The sequence below is a fragment of the Opisthocomus hoazin genome, chromosome 3 (genome assembly GCF_030867145.1).
Source record: "Opisthocomus hoazin isolate bOpiHoa1 chromosome 3, bOpiHoa1.hap1, whole genome shotgun sequence".
NCBI lineage: Eukaryota > Metazoa > Chordata > Aves > Opisthocomiformes > Opisthocomidae > Opisthocomus > Opisthocomus hoazin.
The window spans coordinates 78390699-78410529 of NC_134416.1; positions in this window are offsets into that span (position 1 = coordinate 78390699).

Here is a 19831-nt window from a genome sequence, read left to right on the forward strand (position 1 = left end):
CCTGTAAAAGAAGCTCTGGTGAGTCAGACCAACAATTAATTTATTTTCTTTGGTATCTCACCTCTGACAGTGGCCATAAAAGGCTGCTGAAGAAACAATAATGAGAAAAGGGCAAGAATATAGTAAAAATTTTCTAAATGCGCTCTCCACCTCCATCTATGTGTCTCAAGGTTGCCATGTCTTTAATAATTACCAGTAGCTTTCAATTCTCTTAATCTGCCTGTCTCCCTGATACCCGTGGACAATTTTAGCATCAGCAATATCGATGGCAAAAGAGTACCAGATTCATTTCACATTGTTATAAATGTTTTGCAGGTGTGGTCAGCCCTTCCCTGTAGACAGTCTGTAATCTCTTTCTCAAGGGCAACCAGATAGTAGATAGAATTTTCCAAAATTATGTGGATAATCAACTTGTCTTTCAGAAAACAGAGTTAAAGTCAGAGATTATATGAAGGTATTATGAGGCTGTTTTGCTGAAATGTAATGGGTTTGAAATTTTATAACTGTATTAATGTATTAATATGACTTCTAAATTTGGTTACTAGATTTTGTTAGAGACCTTTAAGCATAATGTCATCCATTCCTTTTCCTAACATTTAAAAGAATATATATGGAAGTTATGAATACACAAAGAAACTAATGCAGATTCTACTGGAGGATGCATAATGTAATTATATAATTTACCTATCATTTTGTTGTTCCTTTCTGTTCCTTTACCTACTCTTCTACTTTTCAGCTTAGAAATCAAATGCATTTTTAGTCTTTTTCATATATGCTGGACCAAGTTAAAGAGTAGGATGTAACATATTGATAAAATTGTGAAAATCAGAGGAAAAAAGCGTAGGATTGCCTGGGGAAATGTAAAAAGAGTATAAAGGGAGTTTAGATTAGTGCAATATGCATATTAATGAGGCAGAATAAGGTACCCATTTATATCATTTCAACATTTTCAATTCATTTCTGAAGTTGGTCCCTGGTGAGGAGGCTTAATTTATAATGCAGAAAGGCTCTCCAAGTTCCTGAACTGAAAGAGAATGCAATTAACTTTACTTGCCAAATGAGTCCACTGTTTTTTTGAGACTGTGGGGAGAAGCACAGGTGCTTATGCTGAACCTGTAAGATGAGACCACACTGGAAAGGGTCCTGTCCATTGCTTTGTCACCACAGTTCTCAGCTATAGATGTTTAGTGGTCAACAGTTCTTACATGTAAACTATGACATGCAGAAAACAATTATTTATACATAAAATATGAATAAGCAATATTAATGCTTTTATTCAAGCAAACAAAAGCCTCACACACCAAAATGTTTGGTGATCACTACTATCATTATGAAATAATAGCCTACATTATAACCAGTGCTGTTGCCATAGTTATTGCCTAGGCTGAGGATGGATGAAATGGTTGTTTCCCTGTTTAAAGATAACAGTTGGCAAATGTTGACATTGTAATACTGACTTCTGTCCCTACATTATCAAGACCTTGCATTTAAATTAGAAGCATAATTCTTTGTACTGGAAAATTAGCAATGGAATATGTTTTTCTTTTAATCTTTCTGTTCCCACTTTCAACTCAATTCATAATCTTACTAATTCAAGGTAAGTTTGTGCTGAGATTTGAGTGCCCTGTATGAATGAAGTTTTAACTCATTTAAAGATGGTGAAAATGATTTAGAATGCTTTTCATATTTTTAACCACTTATATATTGTTTGTTTTTCTAGAATATTTCTGCCAGAAGGTTTTGCTGACTTGAATTCAGGAAAACCAGTTGTCTGCATGTGAGTTTAGGCTCATTCCGGATGAGAACAGGCATTTATACTCTGTGATCCAAGTAGTTTCTCTTCAGTTTACCTGAGATTTCAGTCATTTGGTCAAGTAGCAGAAATAATGCTCTTATTTAGGTAGGTGGTTACCTAGGTTTGGAAAATCTCCAGTTAGTTCTGCTTGCTACCGTGTAGTATGTTCATGGCAGCTGTTTCTCTTCAGTTTCCTTTAGAGTGAGGAAAAGATATATTCACTTTTAGCAGTGACAGCAACTTGAGGTCAAGGTAAGATGTTCACTAGCCTCTGATGGCTGCCTAAGTATAGTAAATGTATATCTGTGTAGACTTACATTTATTCATCCTGGCCATATTATTAAAGGCACTGTTGAAATGAGTGTTTTGCAATGTTTGCTAGATTGAAATCTTGTTTGCCTAACATGTTTAAAAAGTTATACTCAATAATTGCAAAGAAGTCAATATTTGTTTCAGGGTAATTTGCACAAATGAAATGAGATTCAATTAAATTCATTAAAAAGCTTACTATCCTATAGCATAAAGCTTCTGTACTTCCTCAGCAATATCATTTGAACTGGTAATAATTAAGAATCTCAGAACAGTTATCAAGGACAGTATAGATACAGAGTAAAGCTTGCCCTGCTTTCTGTAGGAGCAAGTCCTTTTCTTCAGGCTTAATGCATACTGGAGGATTAAGTGGGTTTGCACACTAACTGTCTTTGCATTAATTATGTTGATGTTCTTCATGTCATTATGAGTCATCATGTAACTTTTCCTGTACGATAAAATATCTTTACTTAAATCCTCTCTTTTGTGTCGTACATTTCAAACTTTAGCTTATTTTTTTATTTTTTACTTAGCTTACTACCTGTGTCATGTCTGAGGTGAGAGAAGTATTTCTGTCCCCGTCCCTTTAGACTTAATAATCTGACTTCCATTTTGTACTTGGCTCACATCACAGAAAGATTTGTAAATACCGTTTTTGAAAGCATGTTTATTTATTTATTTCCATAAACTGGAATACTGCTTAGTCAAACTGTTTGAGGTAATAACTTTGAAGAAAAACACACCTATGAAATGTAAAAGTTAGTCTGAGGCACTGCAGACTACTAGTGGAAAGAAATGAAGGTCAGTGCCATCTTCTCAAATAAATACAGATAAGTCCTTTCCTTTTGACTTTTTTTTTTTTTTTTTCAGTTCATCTGCGCTCAAGTTAACCGATCACAGTTCATATAGCAGTCATACTGCAAGCTGAAAGAAATTGAAAGATCAAAGATGGTAGCGATAAGCCTTCCTCAGTCCTGGCTAAACTAAATTGTTTGTAACTTGGTAAGCAAGGGCTAATAGCTTTTTTTGTGAGCAGGCAATGAAGTCTGGTTTGCAGTGTTCTTCTCTTTTGCACTCTCTCTTATTTCTAGCAAAGAACAAGCAGTTTAGCCTTTGCTTTATTGGGATCATTAAGCAGCTGTGCCCTCAAAGTGCCTATCAGTTTTTACAAAACTCTTACAGTGATTTTGTCCCTTTTATATGAAAAGGAGTTGTGCTGGACCCTCCCGAGTAGCCAGTGGGCTCAAGATTACTGTGGAAGGAGGGAACAGGAGAGGAAAACACCTGGTAGTTTAAACCACATTCACTCTGGGAAACTGGCCTCAAATAATTGTCACTTCTTTTAAAAGGCAATGGTCAGAGAAAGACAGAAAATTATGAGTCTTGGTAAGCACTGACTAATTCAAAGAAAAAAGATTTGACCAGAAATGAAATGTAATTATAGGGGCACTCAGTTTTGGTTGGGCTTTTTTGTTTGGTTGGTTTGGTTTGGTTTGTTTTTTTTTTTCACAGAGAATATTTTATAAGCTAGTGTGTGCTGAGTGACCATAATGGATTTTGAACTACATTAAATACTAGGTTCAACTTCAAAAGCGAGGGTGTGTATATGTTTCAAAAAAACTTGAAGCTATGAGAATTTTTAGATGAAACTTGGATTTTTAGTTCAAAATGACACGTCAGTTTAGAAAATTGTTCAATGTTTCTTGTAAAATTAAATAGCTCAGTTGAACTGATCTTTTTTTCTTCTTTTCCTATGTTCAAAGAAGAACAAAAATCATTGGGGTTTGATCCAAAGCATCAATTATTAACATGCTGTAGTCAGGAGTATGTTATAGCTATGTTACTAGAAATACACATCTTTAGACTATATTTGGAGTCATACGACTATATTTTCAAAAGGATAATAATAAATTTTAGATTTTTAATCTGGAGTTTGTCACACAAGTAAGGAGTTTTATTCTTAAAAATGCCAAAAGTTAAGGCTAGTGGGTTTTGAGATTTTTTTTTTACAAAAGTAGAAGTAATTTTGCTACGTAGATTTTCTGCATATCTTCAAAATACTGCTCTCTGTCTTTGTAAATGTAGGACAAGCTTACTGTTAGATTACCTTCCAAATGCCAGTCCTATTTTTCTGCCATTTCTTTACGATTACAATGTTAATAAGATCCTATTATTTATTGCATTAGACTATTGTGAGAGGAATCATGTAAATACTTTTCCATAATAATTTATTACAAAAATAGTACGTTACATTGTTACACTGTGTCTGTCCTCTCAAAATTTAGCTCCCTATCCATATTTATGCTAAGGAAATTGTAATAAAAAGTAATACCAAAAGTCCCTGCATTTACAGTAGTAGAGCTTTTTTAGGGAGCGGTTTTGGAATTCCTGGGTCCAGTTCCTACCTTCTTCATTGGTGTTGTGTGGCTTTGGCGTGTCTTTAAGTCAGATAGCTTATGTTTCTTGCCAAAGTGTCAGATGGTGTTGTGCTCTTTGTCACACAGTCGTGTCAGCCTGGTCATGCAGGAGAATAAGACAGCCTTTATTGCAACTCAGGCAGTGGTCCATGAATAGAAGCGGTATTTTCATCATAGGGCTCAGTATGTGACACAGAGACAAGACACACTGTCGCTCATGTGGAGTGCCTTGTCTTCTCCTGTGGCTGTATGGCCCTATGCGCACACTGAGCAGAGAAGCTGTGACACTGGCTGCCCAAGTGTGCAAGGGATGGTCCTCGCCTCAAAGGACTGCAAAACTGGAGACCAGCTCATTACGCCTGATGCTCAAGGTGTGAGGCTGGGCAGTTCTGCCTGGTTCGGCATGAACTGCTAGTGCTTCATTTGTAAAACAAGGATGATCTTCTTTTTCTACATTGCTCTGAGGACATTAAATGCTTCCCGTGTTAAAATTTGGTTTCAAAGAGGAGTTCATCTTAGGCATTTTTCTGCTCTTTCTTGTTCATTTATGATGTAAGGAACAAGTAGGCATTGTTTGTCTGAATTTGAATTAATATAAAAGCAAGTTGTCAAAACACACTGAAGGTATTTAGAAATCGGTCCTTTCATGATGCAGCACACACACCCACTGCAAAACTGCTTTGAGAAACTTCTGATATGAAATTGTAGTAGTGCAGGGGTGGAAATATGATTTGAAGTATGACAGGTCTAACAAGGTTCTTTGTGCTGATGAGGATGATTATTTTGATGGCTCAGCTTAAAAACGTAACAAAATAGCAATGTCTTTGTCAGTAGCTCTCAGCAAAAACCAGTTCTATGCTTTTGTGGACTGAGTGGTCTGCACATGATGACCGAATCTAACAGTGATGCTGCCATGCTATGTAGCCATACTCAAACTAGACTTTGATAAGCTAGCTCAGGTCCTTGAAACAGTATAACCATGTTAGAATAACTGGACTGTTTAGTCCTGCTCAGAAGCAGGATTTATTAGTCTGGACAGACCATGGTCACTGTTTCCAGGACCTTGTCCATCTCCTTCAGCTTCATCTGAAATGTGCCAAATAAACATCCAGCTATCCAATTCTATAACTGGACCCATCCTTAAAAGAGAATTTTAAAGGTACTTACTGTGTAATTCACTGTGCAAAAGTACTCCAAAATATGTGCATATGAATCACAGTTGGTTGAAGATAAAGTAGGGTTTTATTATGAAAATATAAATTTATCAAATAGATCTAAGTAGGGGTAAGGGAGTGGAAAATATATGACGTCAAGATTTTTCTCAGTTACTCTGGGAGCTTGCTTCCTATTTCTGCTCAGCTTGAAAGCCCTATCGCCACCGATCCCTGCAAAACTTTCAAAGAGTTTTATCTTTATTATCACTGCATCAGTGTTGGGAACCTGGAGCTAAACTCCAAGCTTTTCCATGATGATTTTTGCTCCAGGAATTTTGGGCTTTTCCATATCAGCAAAGCAAAACAAGGAGTGGAAGTCCTAGATGCAAGGGCTGTCATATTTTAATTGAGTGCCTCAGACCTTGGGCTTAGCTGTGTAGGGCCATTAGGTATCTATTGGAAGAATGAGGATAAATATCCACTAAAATTCAGTACAGAAGTGCAGACCTTCCCACATGCATGTCAGGACTTCATATTGTGTCTTCTTTACCTGTGACTAACCCAGAAGCACTCTGAGAACCCAATAGACTGTTAGCATGTGCACATTGTTTCTCCCATTCACCAGTATCTTCTCTAGCTTCCTAGGATAAGTGGTTCATACAAGCTTGGTCCCATAGTTCATTATCACAAGAATTTCACATGAACTACCTAATAGTCCACAATACACATGAGCGACCTAATTGTCTACAGTGGCGTGCACAGCTGTATGAACAATTGACAAACAAATAACTACTGTTTGTAGACATGATATTTGATTCATTTGAATAATTATAGATGTCTAATATTAGAAAGATAATGGTTAAAGATTTTTTAATAACATCCTAGGTTTACAGGTTCCCTTGTTATGATTTGCATGTCCAAGAGGTGCATTTGTATCAAAGTATTTCTATATATTTATTTGTAGTTTTTTATCTCTAAATATTTTTTTTAATATTCTCTGAATATCTTCTATCAGCTACACTGCTAAGGATTCTTAAGCTGATTGGTCCTATTGTAATCCTGGGTTGTACTGAGGTAAATTTACTACCTGAATTCCCTTGGGGCTGAGCAATCTATTGGAATATTTGAATATGTTCTTGATGTCCCTTTTATAACACCTAACTTCTTAACTTTAATTAGGACATGCCAATAATTTCAGGTTTTGCTCCAGAGGGAATTTTGGGGCAGTGATGGGAATAAGTAATATTTTATTAAAATTAAAAAATCTAAATGTTTTAATTCCTTTTGGATGCAACAATGTAACTTAAACCATAATATTTCATTGTTTCAGTTTCAGTGAGAATACATTTTTTGGGGATAAGATTCTGTCTGATGTTTTCAGACAAGCGCTTACTCTGCAAGGGAAGACACAGTTTTTGAAAGTGAATTTATCAATAAGAATATGTGAACATATGACCACATTATTACTTACAGCTTTGAGTCACACTGACATCATATTAAAAAGTCATCTAGTTGACTAATTCATAATACATTTTTGATGGTTTCTTAAAAAAAACCCCAAAAATTAGACAATTAAAAGGTATTATTAGGGTAATAACAAAGTTTCATTTTGGGTGATCATAAATCTAGTCAACCAAATCAGAAGTAATAACAGAATATTAAATGTACACTGTGTCAAAAAGAAAAGTAAAGAGAAGGGAAAGCTAAAACAGACAAATAGATGAATAACTCTGCTTTTCATGTAGAATAGTGGGAGTCATGCTGTGAAAAACGGAATCTATTTTCACGTTTTATTCAGTATTAGAAAAGGGCAAATACGAAAATAAAAAATTCTTACCACAGAATTTCCAAGTGGAACACAGGTTTTCAGTCAAATAAGTCACACTGAAATCAGTTGAATCTGGTAGTTACAACTGTGCATTTTTTGCTTTAGTTAAATTCAGTCAGGTTTGCAAACCACTGGTCCCTGTGTAGGGACTCAAGCTTTTGAAGCAAAGGTAATATAAGTGCACAAATAATGATTTATAAGCAAAATGCATTGTTTCATCACAGTATGACAATGATAAGGATAACCAGAAGTGATACTGTATGAGTGGGATATTCTGCTCTCCTCAGTAGAGTACTCTTCATTTGATTTTAGGTGGGTTTTTTTCAGGTGGAGAAAAAACACTGCACAGTATGTAGACCCACTGCCTTGCCCTCAGTGAGATAAGACACCCCTCATAACTGTCTTCTCTATATACAAGCGTGTCCCCTTTCTTTGCCATTATCTGCCATTTCTTTTCAAGACATCCTTTAACCTATCCAAATTACATGAGTCAGACATGGGCTGCTTTTCTATATATTTACATACTACAAAACGGTTAGGGAATTTTAAAGGGGTCAGATGTGATGGCAGCAAACTCCATGCACATCGAAGATATACTGTACCCTTTCTTGCCTTACAGACCTTCTTACCTCAATCCTACAAATGCCCTAAACAAGAAAGATGTAAGGGTATTCTGCAGGACTCTGCAAGAAAGATCGGTCAAGTAGGAAAGTAACCACACAAGGAAAACTAGATGGGACTTCACAGAAAGAAAGTAGACAGACAGCTGGAGGAGGTAATGACCTTCTTTTTTATTGATTCAGGCAGTTTATAGGTTAACCAAACCCATTTTGTGCCATACATACTGTAATTTGCATCATACTTGGGGTAGGATATAATATCACAAAACTATGTCAGTCCAAGCTCTCTATTCAGTGCAGATTACCTCCTGACAATGGCACCATAAGATTATTGCATTATGTTTTGGGGTTTGGGGTTTTCTTCCAGCATTGTTCTGTAGGTTCTTGAAGAAAACTGGGGTCCTAAAATACATTGTTCAATAATTGGCTGACATAATGTACTGTGTAATCAGCATATCTCCCAAGTGATCAGTCTTGATGTAATATTGCAATAAAATCAGAGGGCCAAGTGAGTCTTTAAACAGATATGCTGAACTTTGACACCCAGCATTACTAACTGACTGAAAACTCTCATAGCTTCTTGCATTTATGTAAATTCCCTGTTTATTACTGCACACTGTTTCTAAACAGGGGAGGTATCACATGTCCTTCAAATTTATTCTAGTCTGTGGAATTGAATGAAAAACTGGCATACCTGGGAGCTATGGAGAAACTGACATATATTTTAATTCTTTTCCTACCTCTGTTATCACTTGGATAATTCAGATGATCTCTCATAACTTCTTAAGAAAAGAATGCACAGAGTGTGGAAGATGGAATATAAAGCCTGTAGCGACCTCATCCCTTCAAATATCAGAGAGGGTTTCCAGGTTAATAATAATTTGTTTCATTAATTAAAGTAAATCTTTAAGCTCACAGAATACCAAAAGCTGAGCTGAAAGAAGACATAAACTCAGCTTGGTAATAGATACCCAAGTCGTTGAGCTGCCTCCCTGTATAAGGCAATACAGTACATAGGCAGTATGAAAAGAACTCCTAAAACAAAGTGCAAGCAGAACTGCTGTGGCTGCTATGCAGATGGATGCCTTGTCTTTACCAAGAAAAGTGAAATTATTTATTTTGGATTTCTGGAAGACAAATCACAGAATGCCACTGCACCATTTCTGGCAAGAGTACTTGATGATGCATGCAAACGAGGTCTGTTTTAATGAGCTGCTGGCCAAGAGGACATGGCAGAATTTAATCTTAAGACTTATATCCTCTTGAACATACAGTGTTAAATGAGCATCTTTCACAGCCCAACTAGTAATGAGAACTAATATGAACAGGGCTAGCAGTAATCTGCAACAGACCAAACAGGACAATCTTTTTTCTTATTCTCAGTGAAGAGTTAATTTCATTTTTAAAATTGAAAGTACATTATTGATGTGGAAATTAATTTCAAGAGGTGGGTATGAACCCATGGAATGTCAAGTTCACACTGTGTCATAAAAACAGAGAAAAGCTAGGAGGGTTCAACCAGTAGAAGGATTTTGGTATAATAAACATTACTGTAGTACTTTTGTTTATATAACACTTCACATGTGCTCATCCATGTCATGACCACTGCAGCATAATCAAAAATCTGTTTCTAATACGCTCTGGAAGGCCTTACAACATTTGTGTCTTGCATATAATTGCTCATTGAGATTCAGATGCAAAGGCTGAATGGAATCAAATCAGTTAATATCACAGCTGTTAGATGAATATTTAAGACCCTGCACATATAGAAAGAAAGGTACGATGAAGAAAAGGAGGAAAAGAATGAAGGAGAAAGGGAAGCATTAATTGGTATACACTCTAAAGGTGAGCAAATTCCACACCCTTGAAGCTGCTTCAGAAAAATAGGAGTGCCTGACACCTAAATTGTGTGGATACGGTAATTTACCCAAGAGTTGTTTGTAAGCACAGGTACTTGTCAAAATATTGTTCAAAAAGAAGCCCTGGAATATAGTGAAATTTTATACTCTAAAGGACTCAAATATTAAGTAAAGCCATCTTGACATTAAATCAAATATTTTGTAGACAGCCAGTGTAAAATACCTAAATATTTGCATGGACCATATGCCTGATCATTGTGTTGCAGTTGCAGACCAGGTGTGGTATTGCTTTCTGTACTAACTGCAAACAACAGGCAAGTGCTGAAAGCCCTGCACTTCAAATATTTCATCTTGGTGGTTATGAGTAATGGAAGTATTTCTGCCATTACTTTATTGCAAGGACATCATAGAACCAATAAAGGTATAGCTAGGCAAACTGTAGAGGTGACAACATCTGTATAAATATACAATAACATTCTGAATGTGTTGGCATGGCAAATATCTAATGTGTTGGTGGAGGGGACGAAATACACAGAAACATATATATTTTTTATACACATAATCTTTTTGGTCCAGATAGGTTCCTACTTTGTAAAATTTCTGTCTTCCTACTTGAAATTAAACCAGTTCTAGATGAATTCCTGGGTACAATCAAACTTACTTCCAGTATTGATTTTTTACAGCTTTAACAGATTTTGAAAAAAGGAGACTGAAACATATTAATTTTGCATTTTCCATACTTGCATGATAAAACAAAGGAATAAGCATTCTCAATAGCTTGTTTCCTAAAATGCAAGCCCAACTGTGCAGTTACTGTGGTGATTTCATGCTGCTGGGATAAAATAGGAAACAAGAAACGATTAGTACTCTTGCTAGATGTTCGATCAAAATGAAAGGGATGGCAGAAAAAGGGATGAACTAGGTGTGTATTATTACCATATTATCTCTCTCTCCATAGAAATCTTACGTGCTTTCTATTCAAAATATGTACACACATAATTTATGTAAGACATTGCTTACCTAGCTACTTAAAAAGTGTAGCATTTACATAGCCCAAATTCCTTATTTCCTTTAGAGGGTTGTGGAGATGTTTTTGTTATCTGGCTTAGGATCCTTGCATCTAGTTGGCCAATAGAAAATATTACACTTTAAAAATTGAAGTATAGTGTTGTTCACAGTGCATGAATATTGTTAGAATCATAGACTAGTTTGGGTTGGAAAGGACCCTTAAAGGTCATCTAGTCCACCCCCCCTGCAATAAGCAGGGACTCCTTCAACTAGATCAGGTTTCTCAGAGCCCTGTCCAACCTGGCCTTGAATGTTTCCAGGGGTGGGGCCTCTAACACCTGTCTAGGCAATCTGTTCCAGTGTTTCACCCCCCTCATTGTATTAAATTTCTTTTTCATATCTAATGTAAATCTGCCCTCTTACAGTTTAAAACTATTACCTCATGTCCTACCATTACATGGCCTTGTAAAAAGTCCTTCTCCACCTTTCTTGTAGGCCTGCTTCAGGTACTGGAATGTCTACTGCTATAAGGTCTCCCCAGAGCTCTCTCTTCTTCAGGCTGAACAACCCCAACTCTCTCAGCCTTTCCTCATAGGAGAGGTGTTCCATCCCTCTGACCATTTTTGTGGCCATCCTCTGGACCTGCTCTAACAGGTCCATGTCTCTCCTGTGCTGAGGGCTCGAGAGCTGGGTGTAGGACTCCAGGTGGGGTGTCACCAGAGCAAAGCAGAGGGGCAGAATCACCTCCCTTGACCTGCTGGCTATGCTTCTTTTGATGTAGTCGAGGATACGGTTGGCAGATATATATGAGTATATATATATGAATATATATGAGTATACACATATGAATATTCTTGCTTATGTAAGTAGCTGAACTGGACCCATGGTGCTTAAATATTGTGAAACCCATTCAATAATAAACCCATAAGCCTAGTACACATACATTAGAAAAAGTACTTTTTTACCACACTCTTGTGGCCCTCCAATCTATGCTCATCTCTTCTTTTTGTAAGTTTAATTCTGCATTGAAAGGTATGAACAGATAAACACATATAAAAGTTGCAAAGCTGTTACATACATTGATTCCCATGTAAGTGCAGGGAAGGGAAATGTGTGCATGTATGTAAGCATTTGTAAATACCATATGGATTCTTTTAGTGTTAATGATATAGAATCACAGAATCATTCAGGTTGGAAAAAACCTCTAAGATTATTAAATCCAACCATAAGTCTAGAACTGCCAAGTCCACCACTAAACCATGTCCTTAAGCACCATATCTCTAAGCACGTGTCTTTTAAATACCTCCAGGGATGGAGACTCAAATACCTCCCTGGGCAGCCTGTTGCAATGCTTGATAACCCTTTTGGCGAAAAATTTTTCCTAATATTCAATCTAAATCTCCTCGGGTGCTACTTGAGGCTATTTCCTCTTGTCCTGTCACTTGTTACTTGGGAGAAGAGTCCAACACCCGCCTCACTATAACCTCCTTTCAGGTAGTTGTAAAGGGCAATAAGGTCTCCACTCAGCCTCCTTTTCTCCAGACTAAACAATCCCAATTCCCTCAGACGCTCCTCACAGGACTTGTTCTCTAGACCCTTCACCAGCTTCATTGCTCTTCTTCAGACACACTCAAGCGCCTCAATGCCTTTTATGCAGTAAGGGGCCCAAAACTGAACACAGTATTCGAGGTCCAGTGTGTTGGGTTACAGTTTAGTGCTAAGAAATATGTTGTTGTCTCGTTGGCACCAGGTCTTGTGTTCTTATCCAGATAGCATAGGGGCCGTGCTGGTTGTCTCTTGGAGGATTCTTATACCATTTTTGTCCAGGCAAGTATATTTTAGTTTGGATACATTCCAGGGAGGCAATTAAAGAACTGCATAACTTTTGGTGTATTTTAGTTTGTTCATCAAAGCAGCACTTGCTGATGTGGACTAATTAGCTTTTATGTGCCAGTGAAAGCACAGAACATGATGACAGATGGTAAGCCAGAAAAATTCTTACAGCTAAATACCCACTGTCATTGTTAACCTAGAGTGACAACTTTGGTGTTGTTTTGTACAGGATGTAAGAGTTTTCTTTTAGCTATAGCTAAGTGCTCATAATATCATGGACTGCCCAAAGCATGGTATATTGAACATGAAAACATCCAACTGACGTATCAATGAGATAGTCCTGATGGATGCTGCAAGTTCAGTAAGGCGAGACATAAGGTTTGTGGCAATGTCACTGTGCAATGTCTTAACTTCCTAATCAGTGCATCTGTCTTTTCCTACCCTTTCATACTGTCTATCTGTAGCCAGTTAATCAGATACAGGGAGATATCTCACCTGTCTAATTAACAGTGCAGGAGGAAAAACATCCAAGAAAACAAGTTCTGCTGCTACTTCCGCTCAGTGTTTTATTGGATCTACAATGGAAACACTATGTTTCATTGCAAGTAAGAAATGTGCACCTAAGAACCCTTTCAAACAATCAAACTCTTAGTATCAGGAGCACCGAAGGAGAAATACACTTCAAATTCATGTGCCTCCATAAAATCAGAATTTAATGGAACTGCACATGTTCTAAATTAAGATCTCTGCAGTACAAAAAGAATGTTACTCTAAGAATTCCAATACTCACAGTTCCATTTTTAAAAGACATCTTTTTATTGTGATATTCTAGTTGGATTTTAGTTTGTCTTTTATTTAATTTATCATATAAGTGACGGGGAAACATGGACTTGTCAATATTTTCTAGAAAGAACATTAAGATTTAGGGTAGGAGGGTGGGGAAGAGAAAGGTGGTGCCATTTCGAAATCAAGCCGGTCTGAACACCCATCTTCCACCCAGACTACCAGAGTTATATTCCACACTCAGATACATGTGCCTAACACATGTGATCACATTTGCCACACTGGAACCTTCTGACAGCACTTTCTGGTAACTCTGATGATAAAGTTAATTTGAGGGTGAAGTTTTTATCCCCTTTCAGGGGTAAACATTTCATAGGGCAGTGTAGACAACACCTTAGCTTTACTAAATGTGTTGTGATTTTTTTTATTATTAGACAATATTTGACCTTTTCGGAGCTTTTTGACCAGCCCTTTCTCTTGGTTACTGTTGTCCCAAATGCTTCCTTGCCTGAACCCACAAGAGAAAAAATCTTCCCAAATAAATCACCTATGTACAAAAGCTAGTTAAATATGTGAAAGTCTTATGATTTTTATGGGGTGGAAAGTTTCAACAAAGCATATTTTTATGTATTCTAATATCTTTGAAATCCAAAAAATTGAAATCCAGTCTTGATACATAAAACATTAAGTCCGTATTGAGGAAAACAGAATACAGGCAACAGCTTAAACTTTTCACCTTATTCTTTACACCTGATGAAAGTAGAAGCATGAACAACATCAGCTAAAATCCCCTGCCTTTAATCTCACGTGATTTTCTGATTTTCTCATGAACTGATTTCTGTGCAGCAGGCTAGAAGATGTATACTTTATGTGTGTTTCTTAATTGCAGAATTGATGCTAAGTAGGTGAAGAGAATAGGAACATCTTGCAGGCTTTACTTATAAGCTGTGCTCTTCCAGCTTAAGTCTCGGAAATAAAGTGTCCCTCTTTTTCATATAAAAATATCTTCATCCATTCTTCAGAGATACTCTTGACCTTTCTTTCAACATGGCTTGGATTGTCTCATGCCTTTCATAGGGCTCAGATGGTCACCTTATATTCAACCATTTCATGTCAGAAAATTTCCTGACTAGAAAATTTCCATCTCTTGCATGTTGACCTGAGAACATCTGACATATTCCCTACCAAGCTCCAGCTGAGTGCTGTACTTCTGCATGTTCAGCTATTTCTGAAAAAATACATATTAGCAGCTTGAATTCTCACATTCACCACTGGCTGCCTAGAGTCTCCCCATCCCTAGACACTATGGGATTGCCACAGCACTTTTTATGCCTTGCTCAACACATGTTCCATTTGTTTGTTGTTAAATACGTGCAGTTGCCTGGAGGGTTCTTTTTTACAGTTCACAGTAGAGTTCACACACTTCACATACACAAACCCAGTGCAGCCAGTCGACAATAGGGAGAGGCAAGCTACAAGATACTAGGTAATTGCAAAGTGAAATATAACAAGGCATTCCAAAACAGTTCAAACAGATTGTCTAAATGTGTAAAATACTCTAACTCTTCTTCATTCTGTAATGTCTATCCTAAATATTGCCTTGGACAGGAAAAAGAAGCCATTTAAAGATGTGTACAAACGTCACACTGAGCAATTTCATCCTACCCCTTTAAGGGTCTTCGCGCTTTCCTGACAAAATGATGAAACGGTCCCAAATAATGCCCTACTTTTACTATGTGGACCATTTGGTGTCTCGTAAAATGACCAGGCCTGCATGAAGGAGGAAGCTACAGCAATCTCAGCAAAAGAGAGGATGAGTCTGTGATAAGCAGAACTGGAGCCAGAGGGAAGCAACAGAGAAACAGTATAGGCTGTGTATTGCAAATCAAGACTAATATTGTGTTTTAAACAAGATCTAGAGCTGAATATTTTGTCATGTGTTTGTCCTGGTGGCATACTTACCAGCATGCTGTTTTCTGAGAGGGACCATATCCAGTTCTGCAGCTTGACAGCCTGATGCTTCTTTCCTTGGAAGTGGCAGTGCACTTGAGGTGCCAGCTCAGTAACATTGCCAATAGTCTTTCTGAGAAGCTTGGTAATGTGATCTGTATGAGTATGGATATCTGACCTTAGTGACTCTGGATTTCTATTACATGAGACTATCTTACTGATTATGCTTGCTTTTCACCAAGATTCCAGGTTGTGCATCAGTTCCTTGAATCCATGTGGCTGACCCTGACTCCATGTCCTGATACTGACTTCTGCCTCCTTCCCTCCTCGGTTAGTTAACTTTACCTCCTCCTGATCTTAGATCTTGTTGCATGACTCAGGATTCTTAACCATCAGCCCAAATTCAACTTCATTTTTGCTTTGATTTTGCAGCTAGTACAATCCTCAGTTTCTTCACTTTCACCTCAAACTCAGTGAAGTTGTAATCTGCTGTCTTTAACTTCCACATTTCTCGCTCTGAATTTACCTTCCACAGTTGTATAATACACAATACATCTCTGAAAACCTGATCTGATGACCTCAGAGAGGTTTATGTGTTAATACTTTTGAGATTCGAAAATTGCAACAGGGTTTCAAGATAATCTTTTCATATAATAAATGTCATTTGTTTTCCTCACAAATGATTTTAGAATTCCGTAACTATAAGAAGAAAAAGGTGAGGACATCTAAAGAACATCAGTTACGATATAATCAAAAATTTCAAGTGTCAAAATTATCAAGCAGGGGTATGCCAGTTTGGAGGACTAATAAAGGAATATTTTTCCAAATTCATCATAAAACTGGCGAAAAAGTTCACAAGTTGTTGGGTTTTTTTTTTCCTTCATTTTGATGGTAATCACGTTCTGGATACTTCTAAATCATCTCTGTTCAAGATTGACCTTTAAAACGAAAAGCCACATACCACAAGAACATCATCCTGGAGGTGACTTCCTGAATGATCTGGCCCCATTCCCATACTATTGCAAGCTAACAGAAAGCATTCTGGTATGAAAGTGCAAGAACAAGAGTAAAACTTCTGGGTCTCTGTGACTACTGAGAATTCAGTTTTCCCTCTGTTTTGGAAGGAATAAGGGGGGTGTGAGCACACCTAAGGAATATCAGATACATCAGACCTAATGATTTTTCTCAAAACTCACTTTTTTAATAATTACTTCAAATACGTGTAGAATATGTGGATACCATTTCCACACAAAGGAAAATGTCGTAGGCAGTTGCCTTTCCTTATACAGAAACAGTTAACTTTAGTCTTAGAATCAGTGGATCTTTTTTTATGTATTTGGTACAGCCTGGGAAAATGTGCTTTACAAACTACTAGCATTCCAGCTTTTAAAGAAAGGCGATAAATATACTCATTTCTAAAGAAATAAAATGTTTTCCTCTTAATCATCCAAAAATAATAACTCAGATTGAAGACATAAGGGCACTTGACTCAGATCTTTTTTATTCCTGATGACTTTTGGTTTTTACAGGTTACTTAATTATTGTTATGTCTGCTACAACCTGAAAAATCAATATCTTCATATTTTACCTTAGCTACCCAGTGCTTACCTCTATGTATCTTCCTGTCAGATAGAAGGCTGAGAAGGTGATAAAGAATGTTGAACTTGGATTAGTACGTTTCACAATGTAGATATGTTATGAAAGAATGACACACTTGGTCAATCAGAGTCCTACTGAGAAGTGAACTGCATTTAATTTTGAATTTGGCAAGATCTTGGGTGGGCCAGCATAGTGGAAGAACCTAACCCAGTTTCACATTTTTGTACTCGAATTAAAAAAGATGACAAAAAATAGGAAGACGGTGTTTATTGAACTTCATTGCAGTTAGATTTAGATTTTAGATAATTGAACAGAGATTCAAAAGTAATGGAAAATTTATGATCTCAATATGTGATCTGGCCTTTGTGATTGTGTGAGTTTCCTGCATCTTTCCCTCCATCAGCCTACATTACAAAAGCAGGAACAATGGTCATTGAAGAGAAAACATACCGAAACATCTTCTCAGATTACTCTCTGCTTTTTGTACAGCCATGGTTTTGTCTACAGTTTCTATCTGTGTCTGACAGCCTCATGATAATCTGTACTATATTTTGAAAACCCAAGTATTGTGTTCCAGGGAATATATGGTTGCCACAATCTCAGGAGTGACAAAATGAGATCTGAATGTTTAAACTTACTTAGTTTCAAGAATCTATCCATCAGGCTTGAGGGGATGAGGGAACTTGTGTTCAATGCTAGCACACAAAAGAATAGCAGATATGGGTATCTGAGGAATATCCTAGCTATGTTGCTATGAAGTTTATTAAGGTCCACAAAATTTATTAATGCTTTACAGAAATAAATATTTAGGTTGAGATCAATTAGCTCATCAATGTTTGAGGTGCGTATTGAATTTGCCATTTTGTATAGAATCTACTAGTAGGACTGCTAAGCTGTTTCCCAAAAGTTTTCCTTCTAGATAATTTTACTTTTGTTCTCATCACTGCAGTAAATCTCCTTTGAATAGCAATCAGTGATCTGATCCAAACCATTTTTCACAAAATGAGAGCTTTTTCATATCTTCGTTATGTCTTTCTCAGCCTTTATGATTTAGTAAGTACAGATTTCCTCTTAGCAAATAAAGAACCTCTGAATAGTCAGTTTCAGCCACAGGAATCACTATTTCTTCCTAGATATATGAATCTTACACCCAGTTCTCACTGTAGAAGCCTGAAGTAGAGGGCGTACACAATACAGAATTTACGACATTAATGCTTGGTTTTCTTAAGATTAATATTCACTGAAACATTTGCTAAGGTTCAGCTCTTCTTGAAAGCTTGTAATTTTTGTTAATTGAATGACTATTGACGTAGTTTGAAATAGAATTATTATAGATTTTAGTTGAGTAAACACACCACCCTTGCAGTGGGTTATTTGTACCAGCTACCTTAAAGGTAACATGCCTACCTGTGGTGTTCTTGTATCTTCTAATTTTGCATCGGCTGAAACTGCCTGCTACTTCAAATTTATAACTGTAAATCTAGAGGTACTCATGTGAAAGACAATTATTCACAGTACTAATTTGGGCAAACAGCTACTGTTATTTTTTCTTTTGAGGTACTAAGAAAAACTAGCTTTTCTTTATTTTTCAAAATATTCATTATTTTAAAAATTTCAGTGAATATTCCAGTGAAAAGATTGACAACTCTGTGTTATTTCTTTCTTAATCTATAGGTATTGATAATTAATATTCAGAACTTATGAAGCAGTTTCTTGGCAGAGAGGGGTACTCTTTCACAGGGTGTAATATTTTTTGCTCTTTATAATGTCTAGAAATTATATGTAACATTTATCAAAATTACAAAATTACAAATATTTCCTCTAAACTGGAGTGCATACGCAGGTTGATAGCATATTTTAGGCTAAAAAACCACTTTTGTCAGTAATATTAAAAAAGTGTCTCTGGAGAGAGTTTCTTGTCTGTTAGAAACTGTTGACATCTCCAAAAGATTTGTACACAGGTATATTACATGTCTGTATAGGTAGCGAGCTTGAAACAGCCTATAAGATTTTAATAAGTAATTTTAGAAACAGTGAAAAAAAATAACATTGTAAATATTTTTTAATCCTGTGAATCACAACTATAATTAGTAACTCTAACTCATCTATTGTTCAAAATGTATTTTTCAAAAAATATTAAGTATTTTCCTTCCATTTATAATAAATTTTTCATCTCTAGCCTTTATACTCAAATATCATGACTTGGTGGCTTGGCTTTTTTCTGCATCCCGGAACTAAAACTAGAATCAACACCTTTGTGCTCAGACCAAGTGGCTAAGAGTTTTACAGAATCATCTACCACCTGAAGAACTTGAAACATATTTTGAAAACCATTCAGGTTGTATCATAAACTTGTTTTAACAGCATATTTCTTTGTTAGTACTTTTGTAAGAGATTGTTTTTCTTATCTAATCTTAGAGGCAGCTCCTCATTATACAGGTGCTGTACTTTTGTCTTTCTCTGAAATGCACGTTTGTGGGATGTTTAATTTTTAGTCGGATTTTTTTTTTCTACCAAGCCACCAACAGGTGCTACTGTGGAAATGCAGATAAATGAGGTTCCTGCTGTTTTAAAAATAGTTTTACAGGCATATTGTGCCTTTTCATGAGATGATCAGTTCTTCTAAATTTCATTTTTATAGCTGTTTGTTTGTTGTGTTTATATTTTCATGCATTT